The 14,785-nt window shown below is 37.6% G+C and overlaps 2 long non-coding RNA genes across 5 annotated transcripts in view; both read left to right on the forward strand.

Moving 5' to 3' along the window:
• LOC104001868 (uncharacterized) overlaps window positions 1-10,256 on the forward strand; it is a 42,067-nt gene extending 31,811 nt beyond the window's left edge. The window contains exon 6 of the long non-coding RNA XR_673862.3: window positions 10,139-10,256. This is a non-coding gene — a long non-coding RNA (uncharacterized LOC104001868). The remainder of the gene's footprint in view (window positions 1-10,138) is intronic.
• A 1,169-nt stretch (window positions 10,257-11,425) lies between these two features.
• LOC134808141 (uncharacterized) overlaps window positions 11,426-14,785 on the forward strand; it is a 562,219-nt gene continuing 558,859 nt past the window's right edge. For 2 of the 4 annotated variants that reach the window (XR_010150519.1, XR_010150522.1), the window contains exon 1: window positions 11,426-11,855. This is a non-coding gene — a long non-coding RNA (uncharacterized LOC134808141). The remainder of the gene's footprint in view (window positions 11,856-14,785) is intronic. The other 2 variants (XR_010150520.1, XR_010150521.1) reach the window with 2 other exon arrangements.

The following is a 14,785-nucleotide window of genomic DNA, read 5'->3' on the forward strand; positions in this document are numbered from 1 at the left end:
TTTGGGGTATCATTGATCACATCACCCATGTAGTGAGCATAGTAGCCAATAGTTTCTCAACCCTTGGCCTCCTCCCTCCTTCTCTGCTCTAGTAGTTCCCAGTGTCTATTGGTTGCCATCTTTATGTCCATTTATACTGAATGTTTAGCTCCCACTTATAATTGAGAATATATGGTATTTGGTTTTCTGTTTCTACATTAATTTGTTTAGAATAATGGCCCCCAGCTGCATTCATGTTGCTGCAAAGGACATGATTTTCTTCTTTTTCATTGCTGCATAGTATTCCATGGTGCATAGGTACCATGTTTTCTTTATCCAATCCACCACTGATGGGCACCTAGGTTGATTCCATATCTTTGCTATTATGAATAGTGCTGCAGTGAACACATGTGTGCAGCTGTCTTTTTGGGAGAATAATTTATTCTCTTTTAGGTATATACCCAGTAATGGAATTGCTGGATCAAATGGTAGTTCTGTTTTAAGATCTTTAAGAAACCTCCAAACTGCTTTCCACAGCAGCTGAACTAATTTGCATTCCAACCAACAGTGTATAAGTGTTCCCTTTGCACCATGGCCTTGCTGGAATTTGTTGTTTTAATAATGACCATTCAGACTCATGTGACATGGTATCTTATTTTGATTTCAATTTGCATTTATCTGATGACAAGTGATATTGAACATTTTTTCATATGTTTGTTGGCAAATTTTGTGTGGTTTTGAGAAGTGTCTGTTCATATCCTTTGCCCACTTTTTAATGAAATTGTTTATTTTTTGCTTGTTGAGATGTATAAATTCCTTACAGATTCTGAATATTAGACTTTTGTCAGATGCATAGTTTGCGAATATTTTCTGTCATTCTGTAGGCTGTCTGTTTATTCTGTTGATGTATTTCTTTTGCTATGCAAAAGCTCTTTAGTTTAATTAGGTCCTGCTTGTCAATTTTTGTTTTTGTTGCAATTGCTTTTGAGGACTTATCATAAATTCTTTCCCAAGGTTGATGTCCAGAATGATGCTTCCTACGTTATTTTCTAAGATTCTTATAGCTTGAGATTTTACATTTAAACCTTTAATCAATATCGAATTAATTTTTTGATATGGTAAAATGTAAGGGTCCTATTTCATTCTTCTGTATGTGACTAGCCAGCTATTCTAGCACTATTAACTGAATAGGGAGTCTTTTCCACATAGCTTAGTTTTGTCAACTCTCAAAGCTACTTTTGTATAATGCTTTTCATATGATATAGGAAAACATCAATCATATATCTCAAAAATTCTGGGGAGAGAAGAAGTTGGAGATTATAGCCAGACCAATTCCTTACTCTTTTCCCCTGTCTGATGCCACCAGGTGCTCCTAGATCCAAATGTCCCCAAAACAGCCTATGTACTTTGTGTCCTATAAGCTGCCCTTCCATTTTACATACTGATTAATACAAAAATGCAAAAATCCTGCATTGACAAGTTCAGTGCTTCAGGACCATTCTATGAAATAAAATAAGAGACAAATTTACAACTTAGGGCATTGGAAATAGGTTCTTGAGAAGGTTAAAATAGACCATGTCAAGTCACAGGCTATGTGGGTCACCACCAGTAAAAACCAAGCAGAGGTGAGGATGTCCTAGTCTTACGTGGCTGTAATTGATGATATTTGCCTTGAAATCAATAGGTCCATTTTATGTATATTCACCTGTACCAACCGCAACCAAAAATATGGAAGGAAAAATAACTAATAGACTTTTCTTGAAGGGTGTGGTGAGAAGGAATTACAGTGTTTAAATTGAAATGAGATGAAAATCAGTGTTCTCCTGCCTGAATGGGAAAGGTTTTCAAATAAATTTGGTGACTCAAAAAATAAACATTTTTGTTAGACATAGGTTAACTCTTAGATAACAAAATCACTTTCTAATAGTACAGATTTTTAAAAACTGTCAGTATTCATGAATATTTGCATGAAATTTTTGTTTGTCCTACTTGAATGACTACTTGGAAGGCACCTACAGAAGCATCCACCAAAAGCTCACAGATGCTGCCATTCACAAGTAGCTTTGAAAATAAACATGAAATAACAATTACAGTTTGGGCTCTGTTAATTAGAAAGTTGGTGGGCTTATTTTAATAGGCCAAGGATGCTGAATATGTCAAAGCACAGTATTAAAAACTTTTAAATATCTTTTACTATATATAACTTACTATGCTTAATTAACTACCTCTTTCTCCTTTTGGGGGGCCTCTTATGCCCAAGATACTGTACACAAAGGAGTACAATGTCATGATCAAAAACCTAGCCTCCATAGCCAAACCACTCTGCTTGTGTGACCTTCAGCAAGCTACTTAACCTCTCTGAACCTCAGTTTCTTCATCTGTAAAATGAGGATAACAGTACCTATTTAAAGAGTTGTTGTTAATATTCAAAGTTTTAATGTACTTAAAAATAGACTTAAAATTAGCTATAAGAGGACTGGCAGATATAAGCTTTAAATAAATAAGTGCTACAAAGCATACAGTAATTGCATTTTTTCTTTTCATATATGGTTTTTTAGTTTTTAATGAATGTTTTCATATATACTATTAATTATAAAATTCCTGTGAAATATTCATTGTTACCCTATTTTTCGCATATGGGAACTGAGCAAAAGAGGTTGTTCAAGGCCACTCCACCAATAAGAGCCAAATTTGGAAGGAGAGTGCAGGTCTCACAGCTGCTGCTCCAGGATGCAACCTATTGTGTTGCACTGTCCCTTGATAATTGGATTTTAATCAGGTCTGTGGATAAGTCACACACACACACACACACACACACACGCAAAACAGAACTTTGGATAAGATACAAGAAAAATAATCTCACCAAGAATGTACTTTAGTGAGAGGAAGCAGTTACTTCAACATAGACAAAGGCTAACAGCAGACAAATAGGAAGCAATTAAATAGAAGGAGTCCACTAGTTTGTTTCATTTTATTTATCATTATATTGAGCATAGTGTCATTCAGAGGCTAACAGAAAGACCCCCACCTTTGAGCCTATGCTAAGGGGATCCTGGAAGCCTTCGCCAGGGTGGCTGAGCCACTGCTGTGAGGTGAGCAGAGCCTCAGACCCTGACACCCTCAGGGAGAAAGTAAGGGAGTGACTGTCAATAATTAAACCATCTGTAACCCTTTATATTGTTTTGGTTCTCAGAAACAAATCAAGGACACCACACATAGAATGTAAATTGGCCTTTGTAGTCTTGCCCCCTGGTATAATTAGCAGATGCTCTTTCTTAATGCAGGCCAGTTCAGGGGAAATCTATTTGCATAATGAAACATGCTATTTCCATGTACACTGAAACTCAGCTTCTTCAAGTTTCTATGTTCTTCTTGTTGGGACTACTTGGAAAAGAAGTATTTTATTATTGTGCATCCCCAGAATAGAATCTCTAGACCTGGGAATCCCCAAAATATAGTAGGGATAAAGAACCATTTTTAAAAATATCAGCAAATGAAAGAGAAATGTATTAAGTGTCGTAAGCGATCCTAAAGGATAGCTAAGAATCTTAAAGGATTCTTTGCTTTGATATGCAATCATGGAACACTGATAGCATGAGTGAAAAAACGTAACTTTAATAAATATGGTGTCTTTGGAAGAACAAATGTTTCAAAATGAGGCATATAGAGGAGAGGGGAAGAGAGAAGAAATATTAAAAATATTTTCTTAGTAGATAAAGGGAGGTCAGAGAAGTGATTTTCAGGTAGAAGAGATAAAAAGAGATGAGGGCTTAGGGAACCATAAAGGAGGAAATGGTACAAGAATGAGGGCGTTGTCGCAAAGACTTATCAAGGTCTAGAAAATGTTTCAGTGTAACTATAGAAGAGAGAGATGTTAAATTTTGCTTGACTACCTAAATCTTCTCTTGTTTCATCTGCCAAAGTACGCTTCACTGGAAAAGATGGGAGACCTTTCTAGCAGGTCTTCTACAGGATTTCTTTGCAATAAAAATGTACAGAAGTAGCACACATGTCCACCTGTAAGCTGGCAAATTGCCAATTAGTAGAAAGTCTATAAGTAAATTTAGCTAAATATAAAAGAGTACAACTTAAAGTACAATACATTCAAGTTAAGAATATAAAACTAATATATTGTTTAATAGTAGCTACGATGAGATTATCATAGCCCAGGTGGTACTATTGAAATATTGAGAGTAAGATGTGTGTCCATGTTTAATGTTGTATACAGTAGGATTTTTATTAAAAACAAAAAAACTAAAAAACCTGTAGGCAACTTAAAATTTAAAACCTAGATAAAATAGATACATATATTTTTTATTATTATTATCCTTTAAGTTCTAGGGTACATGTGCACAACGTGCAGGTTTGTCACGTATGTATACATGTGCCATGTTGGTGTGCTGCACCCATTAACTCATCATTTACATTAGGTATATCTCCTAATGCTATCCCTCCCCCCTCCCCCAACCCCAGGACAGGCCCTGGTGTGTGATGTTCCCCACCCTATGTCCAGGTGTTCTCATTGTTCAATTCCCACCTATAAGTGAAAACATGCAGTGTTTGGTTTTCTGTCCTTGTGATAGTTGGCTCAGAATGATGGTTTCTAGCTTCATCCATGTCCCTACAAAGGACATGAACTCATCCTTTTTAATGGCTGCATAATATTCCACGGTGTATATGTGCCACATTTTCTTAATCCAATCTATCATTGATGGACATTTGGGTTGGTTCCAAGTCTTTGCTATTGTGGATAGTGCTGCAATAAACATATGTTTGTATGTGTCTTTATAGCAGCATGATTTATAATCGGTTGGGTATATACCCAGTAACGGGATGGCTGGGTCAAATGGCATTTCTAGTTCTAGATCCTTGAGGAATTGCCACACTGACTTCCACAATGGTTGAACTAGTTTACAGTCCCACCAACAGTGTAAAAGTGTTCCTATTTCTCCATATCCTCTCCAGCACCAGTTGTTTCCTGACTTTTTATTGATCGCCATTCTAACTGGTGTGAGATGGTATCTCATTGTGGTTTTGATTTGCATTTCTCTGATGGCCAGTGATGATGAGCATTTTTTCATGTGTCTATTGGCTGCATAAATGTCTTATTTTGAGAAGTGTCTGTTCATATCCTTCACCCACTTTTTAATGGGTTTGTTTGATTTTTTCTTGTAAATTTGTTTAAGTTCTTTGTAGATTCTGGATATTAGCCCTTTGTCAGATGGGTAGATTGTAAAAATTTTCACCCATTCTGTACTTTGCCTATTCACTCTGATGGTAGTTTCTTTTGCTGTGCAGAAGCTCTTTAGTTTAATTAGATCCCATTTGTCAATTTTGGCTTTTGTTGCCATTGCTTTTGGTGTTTTAGTCATGAAGTCCTTACCCATGCCTATGGCCTGAATGGTATTGCCTAGGTTTTCTTCTAGGGTTTTTATGGTTTTAGGTTTAACATTTAAGTCTTGAATCCATCTTGAATTAATTTTTGTGTAAGGTGTAAGGAAGAGATCCAGTTTCAGCTTTCTACATATGGTTAGCCAGTTTTCCCAGCACCATTTATTAAACAAGGAATCCTTTCCCCATTTCTTGTTTTTGTCAGGTTTGTCAAAGATCAGATGGTTGTAGATGTGTGGTATCATTTCTGAGGGCTCTATTCTGTTCCATTGGTCTACATCTCTGTTTTGGTACCAGTACCATGTTGTTTTGGTTACTGTAGACTTGTAGTGTAGTTTGAAGTCAGGTAGCGTGATGCTTCCAGCTTTGTTCTTTTGGCTTACGATTTTCTTGGCAATGCGGGCTCTTTTTTGGTTCCATTTGAACTTTAAAGTAGTTTTTTCCAATTCTGTGAAGAAAGTCATTGGTAAGTTGATGGGGATGGTGTTGAATCTATAAATTACCTTGGGCACTATGGCCATTTTCACAATATTGATTCTTCCTATCCATGAACATGGAATGTTCTTCCATTTGTTTGTGTCCTCTTTTCTTTCGTTGAGCAGTGGTTTGTAGTTCTCCTTGAAGAGGTCCTCACATCCCTTGTAAGTTGGATTCCTAGGTATTTTATTCTCTTTGAAGCAATTATGAATGGGAGTTCACTCATGATTTGGCTCTCTGTTTGTCTGTTATTTGTGTATAGGAATGCTTGTGATTTTTGCACATTGATTTTGTATCCTGAGACTTTGCTGAAGTTTCTTATCAGCTTAAGAAGATTTTGGGCTGAGATGATGGGGTTTTCTAAATATACAATTATGTCATCTGCAAACAGGGACAATTTGACTTTCTCTTTTCCTAATTGAATACCCTTTATTTCTTTCTCTTCCTGATTGCCCTGGCCAGAACTTCCAACACTATGTTGAATAGGAGTGGTGAGAGAGGGCATCCCTGTCTTATGCCAGTTTTCAAGAAAATTTTGTATAAAAATACTGCTTACTCAAATTGGCCCCAGTAGAGAGAATATCTAAAGACAGCAATTGCCATAGAAGAAAAGGGGAAGCAGCTAACAAGCTCCATCACAATAAAAGCTTTAGACTTTGATGGCTTCACAAACTTCTTACTTCATTCTCTAAAGTGCACGTTAAACATCATATAATCTCAATGCACCTTAAGTCTTTCCAGTCCAGGGAAAAAGAGGTTAAACTTTTAAGTTTATTTTTATAAAATCAGCAAAATATTTTCTTCTATAACCTGACAGATTCAATGAAAAAAGAAAACTGCAGACCGATCCCATTTATAAATATCTGCATTAAAATCTTAGATCAATTACTAGCAAATAGATTTATTTAAAAACTCTATACATTATGACCAAGTAAGCTTTATTCTAGGAATTGAAGAGTCGTTAAATATCAGGAAGTCCCATTAATGAAATCTAACACATTAGAGTTAAGATAAAATACCTCATGCTTATATCTGCTTATATAGACACAGAAAAGGCATTTGACAAAATTCAAAATCTATCATGTTTTAAAAAAGTAAAAGGATCGAATAAGGTTGGAATTGATGGATTAAGTCCTTAATTCAGCAGTTTATGTTATATAACTTCTATTCTAATAACCATCACTTTATTTCACAGGGGAATATTTCTTGCAAAATTTATAACAAGACCAGATATGTGTTTACTTATAGATAAAAAGTCAATGTCTTTTTATATAAATAGCTTCTAAAATACAGAAGAAGCCAGTAATCCTATAGAAAATGACCTGATTCTAAGCTAGTTTGTCATTAAAATAATAATAGATTAAAATAAAATGATTTTCTGTAATTCTAAAATGAGCTATAGAATATGAGCAGAGTGAATTGGTAAGTTTAAATATCTGTGAATAATGTGAAAAAAATGCTTAGTCTCACTCACAATAAGCAAAATACAGATTAAGAACATGATTATTCCAGTCTAGCCAACATGATGAAACCCTGTCTCTACTAAAAATTAGCCGGGTCTGCGGGCATGTGCCTGTAAGCCCAGCTACTCGGGAGGCTGAGGCAGGGGAATTGCTGGAACCAGGGAGGTGGAGGTTGCAGTGAGCCGAGATTGCGCCACTGCACTCAAAATTATGATCCAATTTCTGATTTATCAATTTGAAAGATTTCCCTAAATTTGACAAGTACTTTGTTTGAGAGATTATGAGTGAATATGCAATTATATTTATAACTGAAGAGAGCGCAAAAATATAAAACCCAATGGAAGGAAATTTAGCAATATCTAGAATAATTGCATATAAATTTATTCTCTGACCAAGTAATACCATTTCTAGGAATCAATAAAAAATAAAAGGCTTATGCTCAAAGCTGTTTGATACAGCACTATTTCAAAAGCAAAAAGCTAAAGAGAAAAAATTCTATATGTAGGGGACTGCTGGAATAAAATATGGTGGACCCAAGCAATGAAACACCATGCGGCTATAAAAAGGAATGAGGGGCCAGGTGCCATGGCTCATGTCACTAATCTGAGCACTTTAGAAGGCTGATGTGGTAGGATCACTTGAGGATAGGAGTTCAAGACCAGCCTGGGCAACAAAGTGAGGCTCTATGTCTACAATAAAAAAAAAAGTATTAAAATGAAAAAAATGGGCATGGTTGCATGCACCTCTAGATCTAGCTACTTGGGTGGCTGAGGTGGGAGGATTGCTGGAACCCAGGAGTTCAAGGTTACAGTGAGCTATGATCATGCCACTGCACTCCAACCTGGGAGACAGGACGAGACTCCATTTTTAACTGAAAAAAATTAAAAAGTAAAATAAAGGAATGAGGAATATCTCTGTATACTGCCATGAAGTTTCCCAATAATATATTAAGTATCTGTTACACACAGACAGGTTTGGAGATTTGCCAGTTTGGTTTGGAGCAGGAAGGTAGACAGAAAGGAAGATCCACAGAATAAAAGAGCACTTGATACAGTAGATGGACGATTTAGAACTAACAGTATTTGATTAATATATATGGCAAGAGCAAGAAAAACTCTGAAGCACAAAAGCAAATAGAATCATAGTAACTTTCTGACTGTTTAATCAATTATTGTATTTACATAGACTTATTAATGTAAGGCTTAACTGTTTAATGAGATATGATGATATATCTAAAATGGGAAGGCAGGATATAGTGCAAGGAGGGTAAGTCCTTTTCTCATCTAAAGGTAAGTCAATACATGATGTCTGAAACTAACCAATCAAGAAATAGCTACATAAGCAAGTACTATGGAAATGTAGAGGCAACTACGAAAACAGAAACCTTTGCTTCTATTGATTTGGGTTGAGTTACATATGCTTTTCGGCACCATGTAAATTTTTCCAAAAAATCAAGTGAAAGTATTACATGGATTAAAAAGATAGAAAAACAGTACTTTTTTTAAAAAAGATGTTCAGAAACATTTTCCTAAGTTCATTTAAAATGAAGTGCACTAGGCTACAGTGGTATCTGACTGGGCAGAAAATAGAAAAAGAGACAGACTCCAAAAAGACCTGAAGTGACGTCAGTTGAGCCTGGAGACCATCACCACAGCTAGTCCTAAGGGTGAGTCCACAATGAGTGAAAGGGAGAGGGGGTGCTTTCTGTCAGTTTAAACTACAGCAACAGCATGGAGATTCTCCATTAGTCATTTTTTTCTTGCTCTCCAGTTTTTGATGGTTCAGATGTCTCTAGGGTGATACCGATCATTTTATTATATTTCACATAATACCAGCTTAAGAAACAATGTAATGAAAAGTCCATGTGCTATTACTTTCATTGCCCTGTCAATAAGATCCAGGATTGCCTCCCTCATTCTACTTTTTAAAAATTATTTTCTCAACTTTTCTGATGTGATTTACACTTACTTGGAAGCTTTTGCTTTTTGGAATTCTTTTAAGAATTATAACCTCTTAATTGTAACTTATACGTTTCACAATTTTTGTTTGAAATGAGGAAGATGCTTTTGTAACTATATTTCAATTTCACAAGTAATTTAGGGTAGAAGACAGCAAGGGATGTTGGTAATGTTGCATCCAAGTGTCTTCTGTTTGTCATGATTGCGTAAACACCTATAATTTCTCACTTCACTTCTCTAGCCCCTCTGGATGGATATTCAGAGAATGAGGATGAACATTCCTCTGAATACAAAGACTTGGGATATTCTTTCCCTTTAACTGAGAGAAAGAAAAGCAAACTGAATAGACATGGAAATAATAATTTGCATCACAGACATCCCTTCAGGTCAGCAGTTTGAGTTCACCTTAAGGCAATGCCACTGACTAGGGCTTTCCTTGAGTGTGTGTGCTATATCTTAGGCACTGCCATGGCCCTGGTTGGGGCTTAGAACATGTCATCCCAAAATATAACACCATGGTCTGCTGAGTACTTTCAATGGAAGGAAATTGGAAGGGCCTCAGAAGCAAGAATTTCTCTCTGACCTTCTCCTATTCTCCTTTCTCCTTTCCCCATTTCTCTACCAAAAGTGGGTCATAGAAACTAAAACTATTCTCCTTGAAAGCAGGCCATAAAACCTATAAACTTTACTCTCTGGTCTTCTCCCTTTTCCCTTGAGGGTCCTTATGTGACAGGTGTCATACCCTATACCTGGAAGAAGGAATGCTACATAGAGAGGCCCGGAAGAATCTGAAAAAACAGGCCTTACTGGGCTCCTTCAGTTTATCACCATTACAACATACCCTTTTTGTCCAATCGTATTTCTATACAGCTGATCCTGCATTGAGTGCAAGCAAAAAACTGTCAAGTTTTCCCTGGATCTTTGGGCTTTCATTTCTGAAGTCTCCTGTGTCACGTAAAACTTTGTTAAATAAATTTGTTATGCTTTTCTCTTGTAACCTGTCTTTTGTTGTAGGACTGTCAGGCAAGACCCTTGTAATGGGTGGGCAAAAGCTGTTACTATTTCACTTCTACAGCCTCAAGACCTAGCACCATCTCTAGCATATGTTGAATTAATGACGTTAGATGATTGAATGACTGTTATCTCAATAATTGCCACTGATTTGACTATTTAAGCAGGTCATTTTTCCCCCTAAATATTCCCCCCACACTATACTGAAAGTCACAGAACATCATTATTGCAGAAGAATAGCTTTCCTCAGTCAGGGCTAAATAAGTTACAGGAATTGACAGCAAACACCTCCCATTCAAGTTAGAATGAACACTATTTGGTCTTAGACACATAAATGTTCAGACAAGAGGTTTCCATTTAGAAGAAGCAAATCAATGATGAGTTCAGAAAACATTCTTGTTAACACACTCAAAAATTGCAATAAAAAATGGAGCATCACCTGAAAATGGTAAACTTTTTAAACAAATAGAACGATATGAGGATAAAGGGATGTTCCTAATTAGATTCCCTTTTCTAAAATCTTTCACTTTCCTTACTAGTCTGATGCTCACAGGCATAAGGTCAGTGTGATATTTTTGATAACATACATAGGTCTGCAGAGTTCATAGCACTGCAGACTTGGGAAGATTTTACATGTCCAGTGCATGGCCCAGAGGCAGCAGTGTTTATTTTAGCCAGCAACAAACATGATAAATGATGTGCCACCCTCCGTCACTACTGGTCACTGGAAGTGCTGGCTGACCATCAGCCCAGAACTCAATTCCCACAGGTTCCCTGCCAAACTATTTGAATAAACCTAGGCAAGTTTACAATTTCTGCTTTGGCTGAAAAACATCTTTCACTTGGCAGTCTAAATACATTTCAGAGCGTTTGAGGATGAACTGTTGGTTTCTATGCTTAAATAGTAATTTCAGGTATTTTTAAAACATCTTCCTTGAAATACAATTCACATACCATACGATTTTTCCATTGCTTTTAATATATTTACAGAGTTGTGTAATCATCACCACAACCAATTTTCTAATATTTGCATTACTCCAAAAAAATCCTCTGTACCCCCAAATCATCCCACCTCGCCTACTCCTAAGCAAGGACTAATGATTCCCCTTCCCTGTTAGGTGGGCTGTTTTCATTATCATTTGCTTGTTTATTGATTGGTGACATGGCCAGTCTATTTTAATGAAGCCTATTTCCCTGCAGTGTCTCTCCTAAGTAAGGCACAGCTTTGGACATTCATAGTTACTTGGGACAACAGTTTTAGCAGGGCTCTCTTTCTCCTTTCCTGATCTCTCTGTTAAGCTGCCTGGCTCATTTGATATTACATCCAAATTATCAGCTGATTGCTCTATTGTTTTGGACAATGCCCTGGGGCATACCAAAATGTGTCTGGAATTGGTGAGTTCTTGGTCTTACTGACTTTAAGAATGAAGTTGCGGACTTCTGCGGTGAGTGTTACAGCTTTTAAGGTGGCGCGTCTGGAGTTTGTTCTTTCTGATGTTTGGATGTGTTTGGAGTTTCTTCTTTCTGATGGGTTTGTGGTCTTGCTGGCTTAGGAGTGAAGCTGCAGACTTTCGTGGTGAGTGTTATAGCTTTTAAGGCGGCGTGTCTGGAGTTGTTCATAAATTGCTCTGTAGCATTATCTGATTAAACCCATGTAGTATTAGTTTTATTTCTTGTTTTGTTTTCTTTTGGTTTTTGTTTTGGTTTTTTGAGACAGAGTCTTGCTCTGTCACCCAGGCTGGAGTGTGGTGGCATGATCTTGGCTCACTGCAACCTCTGCCTCCTGGGTTCAAGCGATTCCCTTGCCTCAGCCTCCTGAGTAGCTGGAATTACAAGTGTCCATCACCAGCCAGGCTAATTTTTGTATTCTTAGTAGAGATGGGGTTTCACCATGTTGGCCAGGCTGGTCTCTAATTCTTGACCTCAGGTGATCCACCTGCCTTGGCCTCCCAAAGTGCTGGGATTACAGGTATGAGCCACCATTACCAGCTGCAGTAGTAGTTTTTAAAGACAGTTTTTGAGGTTTATGGAGATCCCAGGAGGGCACTTCCTATGTACTTCTTTCTCTTTTTCTGTCTGATGAACTAGCTGGCCTATGGTTAAACTTTTTGCTCTCACTTAAGAAGAGCTATTTGTTTTTGCTGGATATGAAATTCTGGGTTGAAAATTCTTTTCTTTAAGAATGTTGAATATTGGCCCCCACTCTCTTCTAGCTTGTAGAGTTTCTGCCGAGAGATCCACTGTTAGTACCCTTATACTTGAACTTCACCATATTCTGTTTAAAATAAAATCAATTCCTTTGGGGGGCATTCAGATGTCCCTTTTCCTATGGATTCCCCTTTCATTTGGTTAAGATGTCTCAACCCTACTCCAGGCACTGGCTGGAGGAGTTAGCCTCTGGTCCTCCAGACTTTTTGTCTTGACTCTCCTGGCGTGGGGTGCTGCCCAAAGATTGAGTTCATGTCAGGAAAATCAGAACGCCAATCTTCTTGCCAGCCATGCACAGAGTAGACACTCCATCCTGACTGAGAGCCGGTGGGAGGAAGATAGCCACCAACCCTTTGGCAACATGGACCTGGAATATATCCTCTTCATGGAGTTGGAGAGGATGAAAAATGTTAGTGGTTTCCCCCTCCCAATAAAATATGGCAACTCTTGATCAGAAATTGTAAAGAGAAGGAACTCATCTTTTTGACAACTTGGATTGAAGTTTCTGTTAGGCTGAGCTTAGGGTAAAGAGGGAGAGTGTAGAAGGTGGCTCAAATGTTACAGACTCTCATTGTTCTGAGTTTTAGTAGATTTTCTTAAATAGATGTTTCCTCATTTGCTGTGTGCCATTTGGACAATTTCCACAGATTAGAGCAAAACTTCAATGTCTGTTCCAGAGGGAAGTATCATGTTGGATTTTACTGTACAATGAAGAAATGGGCATTGGGCGAACCTGCGCCCAATATTTCAACGTAGGTTTTTTCTATTTTCCATAAGTGTTGGCCGGCTGAGAAATAAAAAGAGAGACAGTATAAAGAGAGGAGTTTTATAGCTGGGCTGCTGGGGGTGACATCACATATCTGTAGGACCATGATGCCCACCTGAGTTTTTTATTAAGGGTTTCAAACCAGCAAGTTTTTTATTAAGGGTTTCAAAAGGGGAGGGGGTGTAATAACAGAGAGTAGGTACAAAGATCACATGCTTCAAAGGGCAAAAGGCAGAACAAAGATCACATGCTTCGGAGGGAACAGGACAAAGGGCAAAAGCAGAACTACTGATAAGGGTCCAACAAAGATCACAAGGCAAAGGGCAAAAGCAGAATTACTGATAAGGGTCTATGTTCAGCAGTGCACGTATTGTCTTGATAAACATTTTAAACAACAGAAAACAGGGTTCGAGAGCAGAGAACTGGTCTGACCACAGATTTATCAGGGCGGAGTTTTTATCCACCCTAGTAAGCCTGAGGGTACTGCAGGAGACCAGGGCGTATCTCAGTCCTTATCTCAACCACATCAGACAGACATTCCCAGAGTGGCCATTTATAGACCTGCCCCCAGGAATGCATTCCTTCCCCAGGGTATTAATATTAATATTAATATTCCTTGCTAGAAAAAGAATTTAGCAACATCTTCCCTACTTGCATGGCCATTTATAGGTTCTCTGCAAGAAAAAAAAATACAGCTTTTTTTGCCCGACTCTGCAGGCAGTCTGGCCTTATGGTTATCTTCCCTTGTTCCCTAAAAATCACTGTTATTCTGTTCATTTTCAAGGTGCACTGATTTCATATTGTTCAAACACACATGTTTTACAAACAATTTGTACAGTTAACATAATTATCACAGTGATCCTCAGGTGACATACATCCTCAGTTTATGAAGATAACAGGATTAAAAGATTAAAGTAAAGACAGGCATAAGAAATTATAGAAGTATTATTTGGGAACTGATAAATGTCCATGAAATCTTCACAATTTATGTCCTCTGCCACGGCTCCAGCCGGTCCCTCCACTTGGGGTCCCTGACTTCCTGCAACATCTTTCCCTTTCTTTTTATATAAATGTGCCATGGCAATGAAGGCTTATTCATTCTCTCGTTTTTGACGCAGGATTCTTTGACTGGTCCAGCACACTAAAAACAAGCTGATTAAACAAAGAAACATAATTCCAAAATTTACTACAGTGGAGCCCCCAATAGACTTAATGCAAGTTGTGGGGTTTGGTCCAGAAAGACTTTCTGCCACCTGATCTAGTGCCTCAGTTCCAGGCAAAATGGATAAATGAGCTTGAGAGCCTTCAAAAATTTGTTTCTTTAATTTAGTTATGTCCAAGGATAAATTATCTTCCCTACCCAGCAGGTGTCCTTTGACCATTTCCCATGAATGATCAGTCTTCTTGTAGGAATATGGTGTGATACAGAAATCAGAAGTATTCCAATTGCACTGCATTTGCATGCGATGTTTGAGACTTATTAGCTGATCTCCAAGCCAAATAATAGACTGTCTTAAATCATTAATTTGATT

This window comes from Pan troglodytes, chromosome 14 (genome assembly GCF_028858775.2).
Source record: "Pan troglodytes isolate AG18354 chromosome 14, NHGRI_mPanTro3-v2.0_pri, whole genome shotgun sequence".
NCBI lineage: Eukaryota > Metazoa > Chordata > Mammalia > Primates > Hominidae > Pan > Pan troglodytes.